This window comes from Cyprinus carpio, chromosome A25, assembly GCF_018340385.1.
Source record: "Cyprinus carpio isolate SPL01 chromosome A25, ASM1834038v1, whole genome shotgun sequence".
NCBI lineage: Eukaryota > Metazoa > Chordata > Actinopteri > Cypriniformes > Cyprinidae > Cyprinus > Cyprinus carpio.
Window position 1 is genome coordinate 17,255,123 of NC_056596.1, and position 23,051 is coordinate 17,278,173.

Genomic DNA, 23,051 nt, shown 5'->3' on the forward strand with positions numbered 1-23,051 from the left:
ACAAGGAATGAGAACAATCCCCCATGTTTATGAAATGATGGGTCAAATACTTATTTACACCCAGGGCATGGGACATACTAAGCAAGTGATTTAATAATCTGTCAACCTGAGATATTTTTAGACCTCTCATGGAAAGTTTGGCATGACCTCAGAGGAAGTGACCACTTTCCAATTATTATAACCATATTATAAACCATAAAAAAAAATCCTCTGTTATGAAAGATATGTCTAGATGCTATGAAGAACTTCACAGAAATGCTTATATGATAGCCAAGAGAGCCATAATGGGGGGTGCAGAGTATGGCAGACAAGACTGTCAGAGGAGACATAATATAATCATTTCTTAATTCAAAATAAAATATTAATAAATCCATCTCTGATAATCCCAGGTTGCTGGTCACACAGGTGTGTTTACGCATTAAACTCGTGGCCACGAGAAAAATATGTTGTTCCCCTCAATATAGGATCTCGAGGCCACGACATAAGAATGTCGTTACCTCAACAAAATGATCTTGTGGCCACGACATATTATCACATTCCCACGAGTTAACATGTCGTGGCCATGACAAAAACTTAGTGACCCCAACCCCAACAACAAGGAAAGTAAGTAATACCTCCAGATTCTAGCTGAACTGGTGCATATAATATAAAGTTTCATAGTCCGATTAAAAACTCAGTGCAAAGGTTAAATTAATGATAGATGGGGTAGTCATGGCCTAATGGCCTAATGGTTAGAGAGTTTGATTCCTAACCCTAAGGTTGTGGGTTGAGTCTCGGGCCGGCAATACCACGACTGAGGTGCCCTTGAGCAAGGCACCGAACCCCCAACTGCTCCCCGGGCGCCGCAACATAAATGGCTGCCCACTGCTCTGGGTTTGTGTTCGTGGTGTGCAACATAAATGGCTGCCCACTGTATGTCACTTCACTTTCACTTATGTGGAGCTTGTTTTTTGAGTTTGGGTGAAAGTTCTTGGCTGTAGTGGATTGGTGACGTGACTTGAAATATCACAGAGCACAGTTATATTTTTACTCACACTTACCATAATCAAGTCCCCTTTGAGTTATTGGAGACTTTCACTTCCAGCATTGTCACCTGTAATCACTGGACCAGAGTCAACAGAGCCAAAGACAAGCACTCACACATCATTTCCTCACAGACCTATGAGAGAGATACATGGGTATTTGCTAAGACAAACTAACCCTTTGTCCTTGAGACACATGTAATCTGCCCCAGTCTAACTGCTGTCTAATTAATCGTTGAAAGCAGCTAAATATTTCTTCTTTGCATTCCACCATGTGGCATTGTTTTAACATAAGGGCAAAGACAGAGGTGGAAAAAAAATCAATCAATCAGGAGAATTCCTGCTCAATAATTTTAAGGCAAAATGTATCGGCCATAAAATCAAGCAATGGCAAATATTAGTGGGGCTTTTAAAATCTGGGGTTTTGTCTTGCCTTCCAAGTCTCCAAAAACAGTGGGATTCATTTTGTAGTGAAAGAGGCTGACACATTAAAAACCCTACACTGACTACAGTGACATAAATATAGTACTGTTAAGCAGTGTTTGGGCAAGTTGCTTCCAAAATGTAATACATTGTAGATTAACTTATTAATGTATTTTTGAAAGTAATTAGTTACATTACAATATTACTGTCTCCGAACTGTAATGTGTCACACTACATTTGAGTTACTTTTGAGTTTTACTTTCACTTTCAAGCCCAACCACAATTACATTTAGTAATAGTAACGGTAAATAAAGCGGAATGTTATAGGTCCTAAAGTACAAACAATAAACACCAAAGCTAACCTATAGGTTATGTTTTAGTTTTCCTCAATCAACAAGAATTCCTTTAAATTTAACAGAATTCAGAACAAAAACAAGAATGAATAATATAAGTTGCTAAACAAGCCAAAACAAATTAATTTATAGCTAAACTGAAAGCAAACGCCATTGTTTTCATGCAGCCTACCTCTCTCATTCGGCAAAAATCCAAATGTTTCCATATTCGCAATGTATTTGATTGCTAAACTATTATTTATAATGTAATTCAGGCTTTTGCACTAAATGCACTTTCCACAAAAAAAAAAAAAAAAAAAAAAAAAAAAATCATCCTCTTAACGTTGAGCAAATGTTTGGGCCCGAGCTCAGGCTGAACAGTGCGGATTGTACTATGGACTACTTTAATTAACCAGTGTATCTAATGTACAGGTGCTGGTCATATAATTAGAATATCATCAAAAAGTTGATTTATTTCACTAAGTCCATTCAAAAAGTGAAACTTGTATATTATATTCATTCATTACACACAGACTGATATATTTCAAATGTTTATTTCTTTTACTTTTGATTATTATAACTGACAACTAAGGAAAGTCCCAAATTCAGTATCTCAGAAAATTAGAATATTGTGAAAAAGGTTCAATATTGAAGACAACCTGGTGCCACACATCTAATCAGCTAATTTAACTCAAAACACCTGCAAAGGCCTTTAAATGATCCCTCAGTCTAGTTCTGTAGGCTACACAATCATGGGGAAGACTGCTGACTTTGACAGGTGTATAAAGAACGACCACTGACACCTTGCACAAGGAGGGCAAGACACAAAAGGTAATTGCAAAAGAGGCTGGCTGTTCACAGAGCTCTGTGTCCCCAAGCACATAATTAATAGAGAGGCGAAGGGAAGGAAAAGATGTGGTAGAAAAGTGTGTACAAGAAATAGGGATAACCGCACCCTGGAGAGAATTGTGAAACAAAACCCATTCAAAAAATTTGGGGGGAGATTCACAAAGAGTGGACTGCAGCTGGAGTCAGTGCTTCAAGAACCACTACGCACAGGCATATGCAAGACATGGGTTTCAGCTGACTCTTGAACAACAGACAGCATCAGAAGCGTCTCGCCTGGGCTAAAGACAAAAAAGGACTGGACTGCCTGCTGAGTGGTCCAAAGCACTGAGCAGTGCCACAGACTGATCGACTCCATGCCACGCCGTGTTGCTGCAGTAATTCTGGCCAAAGGAACCCCAACTAAGTATTGAGTGCTGTACATGCTCATACTTTTCATGTTCATACTTTTCAGTTGGCCAAGATTTCTAAAAATCCTTTCTTTGTATTGGTCTTAAGTAATATTCTAATTTTTTGAGATGCTGAATTTGGGATTTTCCGTAGTTGTCAGTTATAATCATCAAAATTAGAAAGAAATAAACATTTGAAATATACCAGTCTGTGTTTAATGAATGAATATAATATACAAGTTTCAGTTTTTGAATGGAATTAGTGAAATAAATCAACTTTTTGATGATATTCTAATTATATGACCAGCACCTGTATATGTTTGGTTGACTGTATTTTATTCTGGTAATGAACAGGCTGCAACGTTTACAATGCTGTGTGTGAGTGAGGCACCAGCATCATAAGATAGGCTACTACTTAATTTTTGGTCATACAAATCATTCAAAGCAGCAATGTGTTTACTTTTATTTTAGGATGGGCTTTCTCCCTGATTGAAAAAAACAACTAAAACCAGCCTAAGCTGGTTGGGTGTTTAGTTTTATTTTAGGATGCTTTTCTTAGCTGGTCACAGCTGGTCGGCAGGCTGGTTTTAAGAGGGGTTTGTTGGCCACTTTCTTTAACTGGGTAAACTGGTCAGCTGGGGGGAGACCTCCCACCAGCTCTACAGCTTGGGGAGACCAACTAAAACTGGCTACTTCCAGCTTAAAACCAGCTAGCCAGCCAACCAGCTTCGGCTGGTTTTTTTTAGCTGTTGTTTTTTTAATCAGGGGAAACAGAAAAAAGCCCATCCTAAAATAAAAGTAAACACATTGCTGCTTTGAATGATTTGTATGACCAAAAATTAAGTAGTAGCCTATCTTATGATGCTGGTGCCTCACTCACACACAGCATTGTAAACGTTGCAGCTGTTCATTACCAGAATAAAATACAGTCAACCAAACATATACAGGTGCTGGTCATATAATTAGAATATCATCAAAAAGTTGATTTATTTCACTAATTCCATTCAAAAACTGAAACTTGTATATTATATTCATTCATTAAACACAGACTGGTCATCACAGGCTGTCATCACAGTTTCCTTTCCGTGAACTTGTTTGTAGAGTGCTATTCCACACAAATATGAGGGAAATGCTAGAACGCTTAACGTGAAAAACGATGAGCCAAGAATAAGAATGCAATGCATTTAATTATGATTAATGCGTAATTAAACAAGTTGCATACATATTCTGGGCTCAGCTGCTTCTCTGTACATAATATGATTTATTATTAATGTATTTACTGAGTTTTTGTTCCTTTTAAAAACACTGTCTTAATGCATTAAGCCACGTTAAGCATTTTCCTTATAAGGGTTTTCTATGGGAGGTAAACACTTAATGCTCAGGTAACGTCGGTTCTCTGAGATAAGGGAATGAGCATTGCATCACTTGACACTAATGAGGACACTCCTGTTTTACTCTGTTATTAAAAAAGAAGGCACGTCATGTAATGCTCGTTCCCTTATCTCAGGGAACCGAGGTTATGCTAGTAACCCTAATGGGGAACATATACAGCAGTGCCGTTCTATGAGCAGAAGCAGAACTAAGCCTGCTCTACAAGGCCCAACTCAAGAGCACTCATTAGGAGGGCCCCATAAAGCCTGAGCTACAGAAGGGACCAGAGTCGAAAAAATCTGAGGACTACTTAATGAAGCCCTTTCTCTCAAAGGGGGATTGGGGTAGATTCAAGCAAAAAAGATAGGAGGTACGTCGAAATTGTAAAAATCTAGCGAAGGTAGATGGCAGCCGCACAAATCTGCCTGATAGAAATCCCACTGGACCACGCCCAGGAGGAGGCCATTCCTCTGATGGAATGGGCCCTCACACCTATAGGGCATTGCAAGCCAACTGCAGCATAAGCCAGGGCTATAGCATCTATTATATCCAGCGAGATATAATAGATGCAGCGAGTCTCTGCTTTGTAACTGGCAGCCCCTTAGAGCAGCCTCCAAAGCATACAAAGAGCTGCTCTGATTGTCTGAACAACCCCAGAGTGCTCAACGTACACTCTGGACCCTTTCATTACACCTGGCACAATGTGGCACTAGGCGCGACTCAAGTGTTTTTTGTAAGTTTCAGCCCGATTTTCATGTCCTGCACCACATTGTTTAAATAGCAAATGCATTTGCACCCATTTGTGCACCCACCATGGGCGTACTGGTCTGAAAACGAAGTGTGTTTAGGCACATTACTGGCATGTTGCTATTTTGAGGCAACTGAAATGGACTGCGCCATTTACCAAATAAAACCTGGTCTAAAGTCAATGGCGTAGTAGTGTTTAAAGAGCATGTTAGTATAGGCGGGTCCACAGCGTGCATACACTCTGCTTATTACACGCACAGGGACGCACAGCAGCACACAAAAACAGGCCAAATATCAAAAAAGGATTGCAATGCAAAAGATTATTATTGTGTATGCTACATAAATATAAAAAATACCTACATGTCATAATGGATAGTCAGTGCATGTATCAGAATTAGGCTACCTATTTGCTCGCACATGAGCAGCTCCGTTTCATCTCTGGAGACGCTTTGTGCTTGTAAATTCTGCCATGTAAATAGCAAATCCTAAAATAGGGCCCTCTGAGTGTATGAAAAGGATACAGCATGTTGGGACCCTGCTCGCCGTCCGCCATAGTGAGAGCTAACAGGGAAATAACCTGGGCTCTGAACAGAGTTGAGAGAGTATGTAACCAAGACAGGAAGTGCTGACTGACAGCACTTGCAAGTCACCTACTCATTTGACCGATGCCAAGGCCAAAAGCAAAGCAGTTTTGAGTGACATGGGCCACAGGCCAGCTGTTTGAAGTGGCTCAAAGGGTCTTGAGGGCCCTCAGGACTATAGACAAGTCCCATGTCGGCACAGTTTCTAGGGCGAGGCAGGTTCAGTCTCTGAGCTCCCCTTAGAAACTTAACCTACCAGGTAGTTTCTGCTGATTGAACGGCCAGCCACAAGAGAATGATTCGCCGCGATGGCTGCTACATAAACCTTGAGTGTGGAAGGGGTACGGCCCTTGTCCAACAACTCCCGAAGGAAGGTTTGCACGTGGGACACGTCACAAGAAAACCACCATCGCGTTGTTCAAACGGCCCAGGACATGGTGCCCCTTTAAGGCTGGCAGTAAGGTTTTCAGTGCCATCATTTTGAGGCAGCTGATATGTAGGTGTCGCTCATGGATCGATCAGGAGCCATTTTGCCAGATTGCCCTTGTACAGAGTGCCCCAGCCCAAGCTGGAGGCTCCGTCATGACTACCTTCCTTCTGGAGGTCATTCCAAACTGAATGCCTGATAAGAACAGGCGAGAAGTTGTCCAGGGGGCCACAGCTCTGATACAGCGATGGGTTACCCTGATATAACACTGGCCCAGGCACTGGGTGTGGGAGGGAACACAAGTTTTGAGCCAATATCGGAGGGGCCACATGTGTAACAGGCCCAGGGGAATCACTGAGGAGGTGGCTGACATGAGGCCGAGCAACCTTTGAAAACACCCTGAGGGGACCCGCGTAGTCCCCAACTTAAACGATTGCCCACCCGCTGAATGCCCAGGGAGCGTTCCGGTGTAATCCAGGCTCACATCTGAAGTCAATAACTGTTCCCAGAAAGGAAACTTGCTGTCTGGGAGTCAGAAAACTCTTGGCTGAGTTGATTCTCAGCCCAAAATGGTCCAGATGGGTTAAAGCAACAACGACCTGTGAACGATAAGTTTCCATTCTGATCTGGCTAACACCAGCCCAGTCATCGAGGTAGTTCATGAAGCAGATTCCCATCTGTCTCAGAGGGGAAAGAACCGCATCCATGCACTTTGTAAAATGCACTTTGTCTATGCACTTTGTCTGAATAGTAGGACTGTGTACTGATAGGCCACTTCCTTGAATGCAAATCTCAAGAATGGTCTGTGACGGGGGGGCTATTTGGATGTGAAAGTTTGCATCTTTCAGATCCACAGACAGAAACTAGTCCTCGGGGCATATTTGTGTGAGGATCTGTTTCAAAGTTAACACCTGAATGGTCATCACATGAGAGCATGATTCAGATGTCTGAGATCGAGAATTGGTCTGAGCCCTCCATCTTTCTTGGGAATGAGGATGTAGCGGCTGTAAAACCCTGACTTGCTGTTTGCTAAAGGGACCATTTCTACAGCACCTTTTGCAAGCAGTGTTTGTACTTCTGATCAAAGAACATGAGCTTCATTGCCCCGTACCGAAGTCTGAACCTTACATCTGAAGCGAGGTGGCCAGCGAGCGAACTGTAGTGAGTAACCTCGTTCTATGACTTTTAGAATCCAGCTTGACACACTGGGGATGGCTTTCCAAGTCAAGCGGCAAGCTGTTCCATTTTTTACTAATGGCAGTTCACCATGCGGGGACAGGGAACTGACATTCATGATTGCAGCGGGAGGAGAACTGCTCTTTTGAGCATGTGGGTCCACTACCACAGAAGTTTGCTGGGGCATAAAACTGAGCTGAGCTTGCAGGACATGCCCGGCTAAAAACTTCCACCGCTCAGACAGTGTTTCTCACAAATAGACTTTACTTAGGCAGCCCCGCCCAAACATTTTTTTACTTGTATATTTTTATCCTCTTATACTTCTTTATCCCCCCCCAATAATGAAACCATCCGCAATCGATTGACTAGTGGAAAATCATCCCCGCTCTACACGTTTCGCATTTGTTCGTTCTGTGCGTGAGAACTGTTTTCCTCCTGCTGACATTCCATGTGCATGCAGAGACTCGTTGGATATTTCACAGAAAAGACAGGGCTCTTAAAACAGCATGCCACAGGAAAAGTGATCAAGTGCATTCCACTAAGATTTCTAAATTCATATAATTTTTAACTTCTGTGTAATGACTTTATGTATTTTCAGTGCTTATCTCCATTAATGAGAGTGGAACATTTAAAGTAAATGTGTATATAGAAATGAAAATGGAAAGGAAAAGAGTGTGTACGCATGGTTTAGAATGTCCGTAAGGTGCGTACATATTTATGGCAAGTTTATTTTTTATTAATCCAGATATGTGCGTGGAAAATTGCGTACGCAATGGTTATAAATGAGGCCCCAGGTGTTTTAGTTACTCGCGATATTTCTCGATGTTGAGAGTTTGGTGTCGCACATAGATTGCACTTGACTATGCCTTCTTGTCCTTTTTTTCTCTGATGAACTGGAAATTATGGTGACATGGGAGGTTGAATTTAACATATTTAATCTTATTTGGCTAATTAATAGACTAATTATAAATACTATAGAGTTGCACTGAGGTGAAGTGAAACACACCACGCTCATTTTATCGTCACACACGGGAGTAAATACTGTGTTGGTAAATTCACCACTTAATTTTGAGTTAAAATATGTTGTAACGTGCATTGCCTAGATTGTACCGAGTATAATATTACCCAAATTTTTTATTACGTTGTATTACTGTGTTTACAGCAAAAAGTAATATACTATCTTTGTTATGCGTTACTCCCCAACACTGCAGTTATGTACCACTATTTTTGCCCTTTTATTTGTTTGACATCCCTGCTTTCTACTTACCGTGTATATATTAATCTGTATCTCATTCCATAGTAATTGACAATTTACGCTGCACCAATACACATCAACAACCTCACTTCAACATAATGTTTCTGACATATACTACTATGTGAAAGAAAGGAATTCTTTTCATTTAAAATTTAAGTTACTTTTAACCATCCCTCACTACAATAACTACTAATAATAAAAGGGTTAAGGTTAGGTTTAAAATTAGATGCTTGTAATTATGGATAATTTACTTTTTCCCTATAGTAAACAGTAAATTACATGTAACTTTGTCACCTTTAAAATAAAACATACCCTAATTTTCAACTGCTAAATAGTAAATCAAAATAAATATAACACATTGTTTTTAACTTTTTTTTATATTATGTATATGTAAAGAAGTACTCACACTGCTTTCACACATTATTACTAATAACCAATGTTACAATGTTTCAAAATCTAAAGACATTTGGAGACAGTATACCCTTACCTGAGGAAGCTTCCACTATGAAATGGCCAGTACCTATAAGAAAACTGTTTATTGTGCAGGAATGGCGGATGTATGTTTTTTAGTTTTGGGGTGTTGAGATAAGCAGTGCTCCCATCTTCAGGTTTTTTCATAGCCCTATAGTTTCTTTGCACTCATCCCAAAGGTATCTTTACACTCTGCAAATGTGCATGCTGTATCTATGTAATTCATGTAAATCAACAGTTCAAGTAGTAAAAGATTTTATTGGTTGGGTTAAGATAAGCCCTGCTCCTGTCTTCATGTTGTATTCTGGTTCTCAGTGACTTTGCTCTCCATGCAAAGTGGTCACGGTTACAAGTTCATGATTAATGCAACTGTCATATTTACCATCTATGGCTCAACCAGGTCCTCTTAACCTGACCAGTCATGTAAACCCATGAGCCTGCTTTGATGGAGTGAAAAAAAAAAGAAAAAAAAAAACTCTTCAGAGTCAAAATTCATAATTTTCATTGACATCTATGTAGTATGGTGAATATTGATGGCAGAAAACGGCAGCCATGACTAACTCTTATTCAAACACCAAAAATTAACCTGTAATCATAGCAAACCATAATTGAATTTTGTGTTGTGTTAAAAAACTTGGGAATCACTGCATTAGAGCATGTAACAAGATCAGATCATAAAAGTGACATTGATTTACAAGCAGTGACAGAATTTGTGCACAGAAGTTTTATTAACTAAACATTAACACATAACTAATCTAAACAAACAAACATACAATCATTCAATCGATTGCATCATGAACAGCGAGTGATCTCCCTGCTACAGTATTTTTCTCTGTGTGTCCATCTTCAGTCTCTGGTCTGTGTTAACGGGTGTTACTTCATATTTTCACATAAATTACATTTTGGGAAATGATTGCAACGCAGGTTGTGCAAGTCCAGAACAGAGAGTTGCAATAAGGCAAAAAACGTCCGGTTGCCGATGGCGTAAAGGCCAAAGTTCCCTTTCATAGGTCACTTCGATGCTGCGGTGACGTCACCGTATGGGAACACCTTCGGTGTGACGAATGTCTGAAGCCCTATACCATCTCGCCAATCCTATTGGCCAAATAGCGCTTGGCACCGCCCTAACGCATGCGTACGCATCGTATACCCGGGCGCCGCGCGCTATTTCGCTCAGATTTCATTTCCTTCAGGAAAGAGAATCATCTGTGCCCTGGAATCATCTCGCGTTCATAGCGGTTTTCTTGAGCAGTGTTAACTCCTCTTCGCGGACGCGATGAGCTGGTTTTCGAAAGTGCAAGGAACCGTGTAACCAGGTTCATCACTAAGGGAGAACACTCACGAAAGGTGCGTAGTCTGTTTTGGGATTACATCACGCGCAGTCTGCCTTAGTGGCCTTTCCTCTTGTCCCCACTGTGATGGCCTGCGACTTAAAGTACTGCGCTCGAGGGTAGAGGGTAGGTGTTTTCCAAGGTCGCTCCCGCGTCCAACCCCCGCCGTGTCGCTTCTGCGGCTGCCGAGGCACCGCACGAGGCGATGGCTTGGGGAGACATGTGCGACCTCACTTACGACGACAGCGCGGCGGTGGAGTTTTCTCCACATCGCTCGCTCTCCCCTACCCGAGTGCAGGATGCCACCTTCGTCGAACCCGTTGTGTTCTCGGACGGGGGTTTACAGCCCACCCCGGAGGCATACGATGCTATCTCCTTCGGTTGTGGGCAGTTCGATGACGACGTCTTATCCACCGCGGCCTCGGAGTCTGAGGACTTCGTGGCAGATACGGACAGCCCTCTCCCTCCTAGCGGACAGGAGAAGCGCGTTTCCCCCTCCTACAGCGAGCTGTTGGATGTGGTCTCTCGTGCGGTGGGTAAGCTGGGATTGGATTGGGAGGTTGAGAAGGCCGAGGCCCAACCTTCATCTAAGCTGGACGACTTTTTTTTAACTAGCCGTGCTCCTGCGCAGCCCCGTAGGCCCCTGCCTTTTTTCCCGGACCTCCACCAGGAGGTTTCGAGGTCCTGGAAGCAGCCCTACTCGGCGCGCATCACGAACGCTGCGGCTGCGGATTTCGCCACCATTTCAGATATGGCGAACCGTGGCTATACAGCGATGCCTCCGGTTGAGGAGACTCTCGCCGAACATCTGGCGCCTAATTCGGCCACGGCATGGAAGTCTCGCCCCCTCCTTCCTTCGAAGGCGTGTCGAGTCACGTCTAGCCTCGTCGGGAAATCTTACATGGCTGCTGGCCAGGCGGCCGCAGCGCTCCACTCTATGGCGGTCCTCCAGGCCTACCAAGCGGAGCTTTTAAAGGATCTCGACGAGGGGGAGGGCATCACACCCGAGGCTGTGAAAGAGCTGCGTCGAGCAACGGATTTGGTGTACGCGCTACCAAACATACTGCTCGGGCAGTGGGCCGTTCCATGGCTGGTTTGATTACGGTCGAGCGCCACCTTTGGCTGAATCTCACCGATATCAAGGAAAAGGATAAATCTTTTCTCATGGACGCGCCCATTTCTAAGGAGAGGCAGTTACGTCGGTGGTGGATAAATTTAGGGCAGCGAAACAGCAATCAGCCGCTTTCCGCCAGCTGATTCCACGCAGACACAGGGAGACTGAACGGCGGCAGGCGCCCGCGCGGTCTCGTTCAACCTCTTCAAACTGCCAACGGGCTGCCTCACGGGAAGAGCCTTCGCCTAAGGCGCCCCCTCGTAAGGACTGGGGTCCTAAGGCTTTTCCACCAGCTCGCCAGCGACAGCGGAAAAGATTAGACCTGAGTTCGACGGCTAATGCCTCTCGCTCTCGGGCTCCTAATAGCAGCTCCTGATATTCTCGCTGCTTGCCAGGGACTGTGCCCTCCGCTAGAGAGCGCTATTGGACCGTTTTTCGCGCATCCAACCCTCTCACTGCAGTCCCCACGCTCTAACATTGACTGTCTCGCCGCAAAAGGCGCTTCGAGCAGCATTTGGATCGAGCAACCATGTCAGGCGTTTCCTCAGACAGTCTGCGCGATTCAGCCTTCAGAATCCGAGGAACGCTACAAGGGTCTGGCAAAGACGGCCCGTTTATGACGGCTCATACAGCCGCCGCTTTTTCGCTAGCGGCAGAGCCCGATGTTCATCTTGTTGGATTAAATTCCTGGCGTGGACACGCTTCAGGATTATACACAACGAGATGCAACAGATTAGACGCACGCGCTTCCCCGGCTTACGGACGCCGCAAGCTTTCCGTATTCGGGCATGTTAACGCGTATGAAAACGCTGAAAAAGGCGGAAACCTTGAAACCACTGACGCTATTTCGGGCCGCGTGGGAACGCTTGCCCGGCATTTCGCAATGGGTGTTACGCACGATTCGTCTCGGATACACCATTCAGTTTCGAAAAGGCCCGCCTCCTTTCCGCGGAATTCTTCCCACGGTTGTGAAACCAGAGGAAGTCGCGGTGCTGCGGCAAGAAATGACAGCTCTGCTGAAGAAAGGGGCTATAGAAGAAGTACACCCCTCTCAGATGGAGTCAGGTTTTTACAGCCGCTATTTTGTTGTACCAAAAAAAGGGGGCTGTCTGCGACCCATATTGGATCTACGCCGTTTGAATCTTGCACTCAGGACGAGCAAATTCAAGATGTTAACGGTAAAGTCCATTTTGTCTCAGATTCAACCAAACACTTGGTTTGTCACGATCGATCTGAAGGATGCATATTTTCATATGCAGATCATCAAGAGACACAGGAAGTTCCTCAGATTCGCTTTAGAGGGCAAAGCGTATCAATACCGTGTTCTTCCTTTCGACTTAGCCCTGGCTCCCCGAACTTTTTCAAAATGCATGGATGCAGCTCTGGCCCCGTTGCGGCTCCAGGGCGTTCGTGTGTTGAATTACTTGGACGATTGGCTGGTGCTAGCTCAATCACAGACTCAAGCACTCTCTCACCGAGATTTAGTGCTGAATCATTTAAGCAGCCGGGGCTTATGCACGAATTTCCAGAAGAGTGTTTAATCCCCTCTCAACGGATAACCTTTCTGGGAATAGATTTGGACTCACGCGCGATGACAGCCAGACTATCTCTCCCGCGCCGTTCAGTCTCTCACGTCATGCGTGCGTCACTTCAAAGTAGGCCGCACAGTGATGGTGAGTTTGTGTCTCAGGCTGTTAGGTCTGATGGCAGCGGCATCCCCTGTAATTCGTCTGGGCTTACTTCACATGCGCCCTTTTCAGTGGTGGACGAAAAGTCAGAACATTTCACCCCGTTGTTTTCCGCATCGTACGATTTCGGTGACACGGAGGTCTGTTATGTCAATAAAACAGTGGATTTCAACCGAGTTCCTTCTATCCGGAGTTCGGCTGGGGATTTGTGCTTCCCGAGAGACTGTCACGACGGACGCGTCTTTGACCGGTTGGGGAGCTGTTTGTCAAGGGCGCCCAGCTCATGGAGTGTGGACAGCGACACAACGCGGTTGGCACATAAACAGGTTGGAACTACTGGCAGTTTTTCTAGCTCTCCAGTATTTCTCAAATCTGCTGACCGGCCGTCATGTACTACTCAGGTCAGACAACATGGCGGTTGTGTCATACCTGAATCATCAAGGAGGGTTACGCTCTCGCCCCCTGTGCAGGCTGGCGAGGAGTATTCTTCTTTGGTCTCAGAACAGATTTCTATCGATCCGAGCAGTTCATGTCCCCGGACGTTTGAACGTCGGAGCGGATCTGCTATCCAGACAGACTCTGGAGCAGGGGGAATGGAGATTACACCCTCAGACGGTGAGCCTTTTATGGCGGATATTCGGAGAGGCGAGAGTGGACTTATTCGCGTCGAGCACGACTACGCATTGCCCGCTGTGGTTCTCCCTATGCCCTTCATCGCCCCTAGGCTTGGATGCGTTAGCTCATGATTGGCCCAGGACCAGCTTGTATGCTTTTCCTCCAATTCGTTTAATTCCAGCGGTGTTGTCCAGGATACGGCTGGACAGAGTGGAGCAGCTGCTGCTGGTGGCTCCGTGGTGGCCCACACAGCCGTGGTTTGCGGAACTGGTCAGTCTAATAGCGGGCTCTCCATGGGAGATTCCCCTCAGACAGGACTTACTATCGCAAGCACGAGGGATGATTTGGCACCCGAGGCCAGATCTGTGGAAACTGTGGGCGTGGCCTCTGAGCGGAGTGAGTTAATATGTCCCGGTCTTTCTGCGGAAACCTCCGAGACTATTATGAATTCCAGAGCAGCATCTACGAGACGCTTATATGCTTTCAAATGGAAGCTGTTTACGACCTGGTGTGGTTTTCGTAGTATAGACCCAGTTTACTGCCCAGTGGCTTCAGTACTGGAGTTCCTTCAAGACCGTTTCTCTGATGGAGTAACGCCAGCAACTTTGAAAGTTTATGTGGCAGCCATTTCAGCTAACCACGTATATATGGATGGTGCTTCAGTGGGCCGTCATCCGCTGGTCTCTCGCTTTTTACAAGGTGCGCGATGGCTGAGGCCTTTCCGCCCTGTGCGAGTTCCCTCATGGGATTTATCTATTGTACTGCAAGGTCTATCAGGACATCCGTTTGAGCCCTTGGAAACCGTACCGGATAAAATCCTGACCTTGAAGACAGTTCTTCTTATGGCTTTATCCTCCCTAAAGAGAGTTGGGGATTTACAGGCTCTTTCTGTTTCGCCGCCGTGCATGGATTTTGCACCGGGCTTTGTGAAGGTATTGCTGCGACCGAGGCCTAATTATGTCCCTAAAGTCGCTTCGAACCCCTTTCATTTTCAGCAGACGGTCCTGGAGGCTTTACCCCCTGCTGGGACAGGATCAGAAGATCTAAGTCTTTGCCCTGTCAGAGCGCTTAAGACTTATGTCGATCAATCAGCCTCATGGCGTGAGTCCGACCAGCTGTTTGTCTGTTTTGGACACAAGAATAGAGGCCATGCTGTCACAAAGCAACGCATGTCCCATTGGTTGGTGGAGGCAATATCTTTAGCCTATGAGGCGCGCGGTCTCGCTTCGCCTCTAGGAGTCAAAGCTCATTCCACTAGAGCAGTCGCTTCCTCTCAGGCGGCCCTCAGTGGATCTTCTATGGCTGATATCTGTGCTGCGGCAGGTTGGTCCTCACCGAACACTTTTATCAAGTTTTACAGTTTGGATGTAAGGACGGCTCCTGGCTCCCGGGGTTCTCTCCGCTTGAGCAGATGCTTCCTTGGATCCCAGCTATCAGGTACGTCAGGCGTTATGGTATAGGGTTCCCATACGGTGACGTCACCGCAGCATCGAAGTGACCTATGAAAGGGAACATCTCGGTTACGTATGTAACCACAGTTCCCTGAATAGGGAACGAGATGCTGCGGTCCCGGCCGTTCCATACCTGATAGCGTTCTTCTCTTCAGTTCATGAAATCTGAGCGAAATAGCGCGCGGCGCCCGGGTATACGATGCGTACGCATGCGTAGGGCGGTGCCAAGCGCTATTTGGCCAATAGGATTGGTGAGATGGTATAGGGCTTCAGACATTCGTCACACCGAAGGTGTTCCCATACGGTGACGTCACCGCAGCATCTCGTTCCCTATTCAGGGAACTGTGGTTACATACATAACCGAGATGTATCCACCTTTTTCTTTAACACGGAAGTAAGCCTATGGGTGAGACTTCCGGTTCATTAGCCACTATAGGTAAATAACGAGGAAAATAACAACATGCAGTAAACGGTAAAACTATTTGCACTTTTGTTCATAATTAAAATATTACATTAAAATAATATGGTAAGACGCACCAATTTTCAATATCAAGCAGCAAAAAGCTGGTTTGTACAGCTAGAAATAGCTGGACACGGATGAAACTGGAAGCTAGACCCATAGAATTTACAACTGGCCGCGCCCATTTTTATGACAAGAAAAAGGTGAATACTTAGGCCGTCCACACACCGTCGGCATAACGTTATTTTCATCATCAAGAGGGCTCGCGGACAACCACGCACCCCGTTCGTTTGTGTTAATGTTGCAAGCTGTTCTGTGAAAGAGTTGGTTGGTTAGGCTTGCTTCAGACTGGCTGGCACTAGGATCTGATTTACGAACATCCTGTTGTCTTGGGCCTTTTATGGAATTTGGCTCGTCGTGTTTCAGCCATGTTCTTGGTCGAATCTTAAATTGTCTGATTCACTCTGATATCCTACAACAAGGTATGTTATGGTCTCTCTCTCTCTCTATGGGGATGTGAGAAAGATATTAGTTGGTTTTAAGGACAATATCAAAGTAAGTAAAGGAATAAACAATTTTCACAGACCAAAGCAAATTGTGGGCCCCCACCACGCTCTCTCTCTCTCTCACACACACACACACACACACACACACACACACACACACACACATTCTGAGGGATGTATAAAATGATTTTTCAGCAATATTAATTAAATATATATATATATATATATATATATATATATATATATATATATATATATATATATATATATATATATATATATTATTTTTTTTTTTTTTTTTTTTTTTTGTAGTTGGCGTGCCAAAGGCACTATCCAGGCCACTCGATTTGCATGTTTTAAATTTCTGCCTCCGCTGGTTCCTGTCAGTCCCACATCTCACCCTCAGTCTGTGCTCTCCGGGCGCTCCGATTCACCTCAGGCCTTCCAGTCTCCAGCTCCGCCTAGGTGTGAGGATCCCCTGTCTCCGCCTCCAGCATCCGAGTCCCGGACTCCACCTCGGTCCTCTGATTAGGTTTGTGTACACCGTGGCCTGTCATTCCACTGGCTCCACAGGGCTCCCTCGTCCCTCCTGCTCTGCCTTGGTCAGTTGTCGACCCTCCTCCACCACTGGATTCCACTCCTCCGGCTTCGCCTCATCCCTCCATCCTCTGGCTCCTCCTTCCCTCCCGCTCCACCTTGGTCCTCAGTCATTCCTGCTCCACCACGGTCTTCCAGGTCCCCACCTCCACCTCAGTCGCATGTGCCGTCAGCTCCGCCTTGGCCCTCTGGTGTCATCTTCAGCCCACCAAAAGGGGTGAAGCCAACTGCTACATAAGTCGGCTCTGAGTGCCATTTCATCTGAATTTTTCTCCTTCAGCAACGAAGATCATATCTTTGCTGACTCTGCAAGCAAGAAGCCGAAGAAAAAGATGCTCTGCACGATGCAGATGGGCACAGTGAGTGCCATACCCACGCTGAGGCTGCACTCTCTGACACAGACTGCTCTCACTGCGAGAGCATTACTATTTGTTTCCTGAAGGAAAAATGTCTGTCCAAAGTCTGAGTACACTGGTTACACTTAACAAATATACAGAATCTGAAATACACTGAAATGGGTGGCAAATATTTATGCTTACCAATATAATAAACAACCTTAGATTCAAAGCAAGAACACACAGTAAACTCATCATTCCTGAGTTTTTGTTCTGTGTATTCTGCTTAAGGATTGACAACTACACCTTAAAGCTCTGTTACTCTTCGGAACACAATTTAAGATATTTTGGATGAAAACCTGGAGGCCTGTGACTGTCCCATAGACTGCCAAATAAATAACAGTGTCAAGGTCCATAAAAGGCATGGAAGTCATTGTCAGAAAACTCCATCTGCCATAATTCTTCATTAAAACTAAATTTGAGCTAAAAAAAATATATATATATTTTCCATCCTTTCTTGCTTATCTACTTTCTTTGTGTAGGTCATATACTGCAACTAGGCAAATAAAAATGTCAACTTTTGTAAGACAAAAATACAAACATTAAGACTATAATTCTGTGAATTTTGATAACTATTCTATATATGATTACTGAATATAAAAGTTAGATATGACAAGCAGTAAGAAACAAATATGATCATTTAGAAACTGTTTCCAACTGAAATGTTAAATTAATGTTAAAATGCAGCCCCCTAAAAATGAAGCACTGGTAATGCATTGTTTTATTCCAAAGGTGCAAATTAACATGTTTACCTATCAAAGACTATATTACACTTACATAAATGGATGTATAAAACATGAGGACTGCATTAGGAATCTTAGGCAACAGACTTCTTGTCTAACTGCCTTAAAAGACAATGTGTTTGTGTTTGAGGGTACCTGCTGACACTAATTTCGACAGGCTTCTGAGGATGCATAATGAGCTAATGATCTACAACAAAACAGAGGTTTGGTGATAACTAAGTGTATATTTAATTATCGCAATGCTAGTTTCTTGCTAGAAGAAATCCCTCATTCACTGTAATTGCACAGAAAAGAATGACAATTACATTACACAGCATATCTCCTTTTGCATGTCACAGAACAAAGTAAGTCCTAAAGTGATAAAGTTTAGTGACAGGAGTAAATAATGTCAGCAAATTTCGGGGTGAACTGTTCCTTTACTTAATTATTTCAGTAGTACTGTTAATTCTATTCTGTTCTATTCCAGTTCTATTCTGGAATGTCCTTTGGATACCATCGAGGAAGTGGGGGAGAGGAGAATTCTGTCCAAGTTGAAGTCCATTATCAATAACATCTCTCACCCTTTGCATGAGATTGTGATGTCCCTGAGTAGTTCCTTCAGCAATAGACTGGTACATCCACTGTGTAAGAAGGAGCGCTATCACAGGTCCTTCCTTTCAAAAGCAGATAGACTGTTTAATTACAATAACAATACTGTGTAGTATGGTTGTATGTTTTTAGTATGTTTTTTCTTTGTTTATTGTATTGTGGTTGGTCTTGTGGAGTATGCATTAACAAGTGAATTTTTCCCATTGTGGGATTAATAAAGTCTATCAAATCAAAATCAAATCTTTTAAATATCTGATGTTTTAAAGATGTGCTATGTTTCCATCCAGTACAATCATATTTCCTGGAATGTATAAGATTTGCATGCACACAAAACATTTGTAGGATATTTTATGGGTCCTAAAACAGCTTTTAATTAATGGATGCAGTGACTCTAGAATGTAGTTTTAGCCTCGCTATTAAAACAAACATAAAGATTATGCTTTGATTTGTGATTATAAGTATAATTTCAGCATGATGCTTGCCAATTACATTATAATTAAACACCAGAAATGATGTCATGCCAAGACCTGCACAATATGCATGCATGTACAGTAATTAATTTGTAATGTGAAAAAAGGAAAGCCTAAAACCACGATAAACACCCCACTCAGATAATTGTAGTACGAAATATTTGATGTATAGGCATGCTGCCTCTGGCTAAAAGGGGCTTTGCTGAATGTTTGATTGTTTGGAGTGATGTAATGTAAGAGTGCATGTAAGAGGATCTTGTCTTTTCCGTTCAAAGGTGCTGAGGGTTTTTAAAAGGTATTTTATTAATTGCCGGAAATGTCACAATAATTCTCAGAGGTACAACACTGTAATGTTTTGAAGTTTTAATCATCATCTTAAAGATCAAGAGTATTATTTGTTCATCGCTTGACATTTTGAGAGAACAGTTCACCCAAAAACTGTGCCTTTTTAAAATCAATTAATTTAGTTTTCATAAATACAATGAAAGCAAATGCATTTGACTTGAACAAAAATTTGGTATATGCCCCTAAATATAGGATGACGTCATCAGGATTTAGGTGAGTTTTCCTGACAAAAAAGATTGTACATTTTAGGAGCGAATAGCATGTAGATTAACCTCAAAACTAATAGAGATGGAATGAAAAATTTAATATGTAAAGATATTTTGTATTGTTCATTATATTAGAAAATATGACATTTATCAGAATACACACAGACATTATGATTTGTATAATAAAATAATATCTAACAGCTACCTGCTTATAATGACTAGGCAAATGGTTACAACGATAAGTGCATTGTAATAGACTGCAAAGCATTTTCCCAAATATTTAATATTTTTAGGCAAATGTAGTTAAAGCTAAAGATCCAAATCTTTGTTTAAAATAATAAATGCGATTTATATTTGCATGCACGTGAATCTCTGCTGGACTGATTGATGGCGTCACTGATTGTCACGTGCACGTCTCTATAGCATTTCTTGATAAGCAGATGAGGTAAGAAACTTATTTTTTTCGTATTTATGCCTACATGATCATGTTTCACACCACACACGCTACTAACGTTATTAATTGGCGCATTTAACGATTAATAACCTTTCATGTCGTTAAACAGAGCCACTCCACAGACAAAAATAAGGTTTTAATTTCCTGCAACACCAACTTTGTGCAAAACCGTTTGCTTAAACTCACAAACTTCCACAATACATCCAATATAAATGTGTTAATTATTTTACGTTTTTATATAGCTTCAAAAGTCTCATCCGTCCTGTCGTATCTTCCGTGTTTTGGTCAAGCGTGGTCCTCCTGCAGTTTATATGTGTAATAAAAACTTTATCAATTATTAAAAACGGTCATCTGATTGTCAAACAGCACTAATGACTCTTTCTGCTGATAGTTACGCCGCTAGATGACAACAAATAACCGTATTTATGGCAGTCGATCATTCATTCAACCGATTCGTTCAAACCGCCGAACGAGTCATTGAATCATTCGTTGAACCGTTTTGTTCAAAAACGAAGAATCATTGAAGATTCAGGAACGAGTTCAGGTGCTGCTGTGTCTTTGTTTGGAAAGCAGACAAAGTATCTGGCAATATTGTGTCTGAAATGTAAGTTACTCGATATTAACTTGTTTATTTGCTATTAACTGTTGTATAAAAACGATCGTGCTGCCTCCTCCTTGCTCCATCAGTTAGCTTCTCGGGAGCGACACAAATTGTCATTGTTGCTAGTTCTTGCTAGTTCATTATGTAACCAATAACGGAGGCTTGGGACATTTTTAAATCGCAATGGCGAACCCTGTGTTAGTGTGGATTTATTTTAACGATGGACTATTTTTCCAACAGGTAACTTACTGCTAATTTGTCTCATTCAGAAGATTGTCCTAAACTCGCGCCATTGGCTGAACCAGACTTTGACAGCAAACACGCTGTGAGTCTTTGTCCTACAAAACAATACTACAAAACTTCATTTGGACCATTTTGATGGGTGATGTGATGCCATGTATTTCTACAAATAATACAAATTTGACTGGCATTTAAACAACAACAAAGTTTATTTAACTGTCTTTGTAAAAACATAAGTTCATCTAGCTATATTGCTCTCTTTTGCAGAAGTAATGTTCGAGGGTTGTCTCATAATTAGTCCATCAGTCTTTTTACATCAACTAGGAGAAATTGCCCTCTGTGGTTTTTTATTATTATTTTTTTGTCACTCAGAGCATCCTAATAAAACTTATCATGAGATGCACATACTATTTCACAGCACTATACATTTGCCATCATGTTGATGTCTTGTGAAGTATGAGTTTTATAATGCATTTTATCTTATTCTTTTTCACTCTTTTGCAGGCTTTGCCGTGGAAATTGGAGAAATGTTTAGAAATACAGATAATCAAGGTAGAGCACTACATGATGGCTGTTTCTATCAGATATGACGCAACCAGCAACATTATTTTAGTAGTGTTAAGATACTATTATTAATTATTTTAAATTAGTTTTTAAAATATTTTAGTTTGAATTTGTAATTCGTTTTAAAGTTGTATTTAAAATGTTTTGGCTTTGTCATTTTTATTATTATTATTATTATTTAATGTTTATATGGTTTTTATTCATTTTTATTTGAGTTTTATGTATTGTAGTACATCAAGTTAAAGTAGATAACTTTATAACCCCCAAGTAAAGTGTTTTATAAACAAGTAAAGTAAGTTTTAAATATAAAGTAAGTGTTTTTATGCTTTTGGTTAATTATAATAACCCTAATAGTAATGCTCTTGCTGGGATGTCAAATGTGTATCGCTGATAATTGTTTACAAAAAAGAAAAAAGGCTGGGTGATATTTTCAAAACAATTTTTGACAAGAGATTTATTTATATTTATGTCTTTGCACTGAAGTGCAAAGACATAGTTTGGGCTCCTCCTCAATGCATCCTGTAAATGTTGTCATACACTCTTAAAAATAAAGGTGCTTCACGATGCCATAGAAGAACCTTTTTTGTCTAAATGGTATCATAAAGAACCTTTAACATCTGAAGAACCTTTACATTTCACAAAAGATTCTTCGTGGCGAAAGAAGGTTCTTCAGATTATAAAAAGGTCAGAAAGAGATGGGTCTTTAAAGAACCTTTGACTGAATGCTTCTTTGTGGAACCAAAAAATATTTTTAAGAGTGTGTCTTTCACACTTTCAGTCTGTTTTTCTTAATTAGTAAAATGCCATTTTATAGGAGGAGTTAAATCATGTAGACAACAGGTTAAGTAAAAATATTTATATGCAATAGCGCATAAATACAACAAAATGCTCCTCTTTATAGTTACTTTTCTAGCTGACTGATGAACTCATGGACACTGAAGGGTTATTCTGAAGTAAATGTATATTACGCAGTGTTTACAAGCTTTACACGTTTTCTGCATTTTGAAACAATGAATGAGCTTTTACATGAGACATTTCAGTAAGTTGTCCTGTAGGCTCTCTTATTAAATAGCCTATCTTTTGATGTTAATTCATGTTCATTATGTACTATGGTACTAGAGAAAGATTAAATGGGTTCACTTGCCCTTGAATTTAGTTATGAATTTGGAATAATTTTAAAGCTGGTACTTTGTTTATTAAAAAGTGACAAAGCACAGAGCTTTTTGCGATTACTGGACGGCAAGTGCACTTCAAATAATGAAGTTCACGCATTAAAAGAACACAGACCATGATCTCGTTAAGAAGAAGCCATATTATTATAAACGTTAATTGTTAACGATATTGCCATCATTTTTTCTCTCGCGCGCACTGCACAACTGAGCTGCGTTTATCAGGTGTGTGACAGTGCTGATGTGTGGCAGAGATGAGGACTGTTCCCTTTTGATTCGGTCACTCTACATTGCTATGGGAACTACCCTTTTCCCTACCCATTTCTCCAAATACTACTGAACCCTTATTGAATCACGCCAGTGAAACTGGCCAATGGCGTTCAAGCCCGCGAAATATGAGGGGCCCCCACTCTATATAAAGCAGTGCTTGTACGTCATCCATTCAGAATCTTTTTCTTCAGCCAACCTTCTACG

General features: G+C 42.2%; 1 long non-coding RNA gene across 1 annotated transcript; it reads left to right on the forward strand.

Annotated features, from left to right (window-relative positions):
* Positions 1-20,028: 20,028 nt before the first annotated feature.
* On the forward strand, positions 20,029-21,388 carry LOC109083691. The gene is made up of 3 exons (XR_002016637.2): positions 20,029-20,607; positions 20,845-20,929; positions 21,349-21,388. It is a non-coding gene; the product is annotated as an uncharacterized LOC109083691 (long non-coding RNA).
* The last annotated feature ends 1,663 nt before the right edge of the window (positions 21,389-23,051 follow it).